A 768-nucleotide genomic window follows, 5' to 3' on the forward strand; every position below is an offset into this window, starting at 1 on the left:
GCTGTCAGGCGCAAACCATTTGCACCACCCAGGGACCCAGAGCAACGGGAGCACCATCCAGGTGGTGGGCATTCAGATACCCACCCAACAACCCCTTCAGCTTAGAATGTCCGAAAACTCAAACCATGCTTGAAACTTTTTCAGAATAAAATGTTGGGAAGAAGGCCACAAACCCAGAACATGCTTATTGCAGAAAAGCTAAAAAATACAGAATGTCTCTCTCTATTCCGCTCTCTGAACCATACCCATCTCTGCTGGTTTTCTATTTATCTTATAGTTTTGTATGTTATATTTCAGTGTTCCTGATTTTTAAGCATCGTTAACATGGGCGTATTTACAGGTTCCGGACAGGAGAGGGTTTGCAGAGGTTTTGTGACAGATAATAGCAGCGTTTTCCAGTTAAAAAATTGCAGGTTTATCGACGTGAGGGATTTTTTTCTCATTAAAAAATGTGTATTTTTTTTATCACAAAAACATTTCTTCCCTGTCACAAACTCAAACTCTAAAGTAATATAAAATGTGAAAGGCCCTGTGGTCCCACTCCCAACTGTCCATAACATATAAGAGGTGGTTTTATTTCCCTCAGATCATACGTAGTGTATAATACTTACAAATTTATTGAAAAATGTATTTTAAACAAAAATGAATTAATAATGTTTTCAACTTGCTGTTTTCAGTTATTTCTATATTTGTTCATATAAACACACCTTGTTCTTAATCAAATACTTTGAGAGACAGAATAGCAGGGGTAGGGGTCTGGGGACCATG

The sequence above is a fragment of the Trichechus manatus genome, unplaced genomic scaffold (genome assembly GCF_000243295.1).
Source record: "Trichechus manatus latirostris isolate Lorelei unplaced genomic scaffold, TriManLat1.0 scaffold00255, whole genome shotgun sequence".
Classification (NCBI taxonomy): Eukaryota; Metazoa; Chordata; class Mammalia; order Sirenia; family Trichechidae; genus Trichechus; species Trichechus manatus.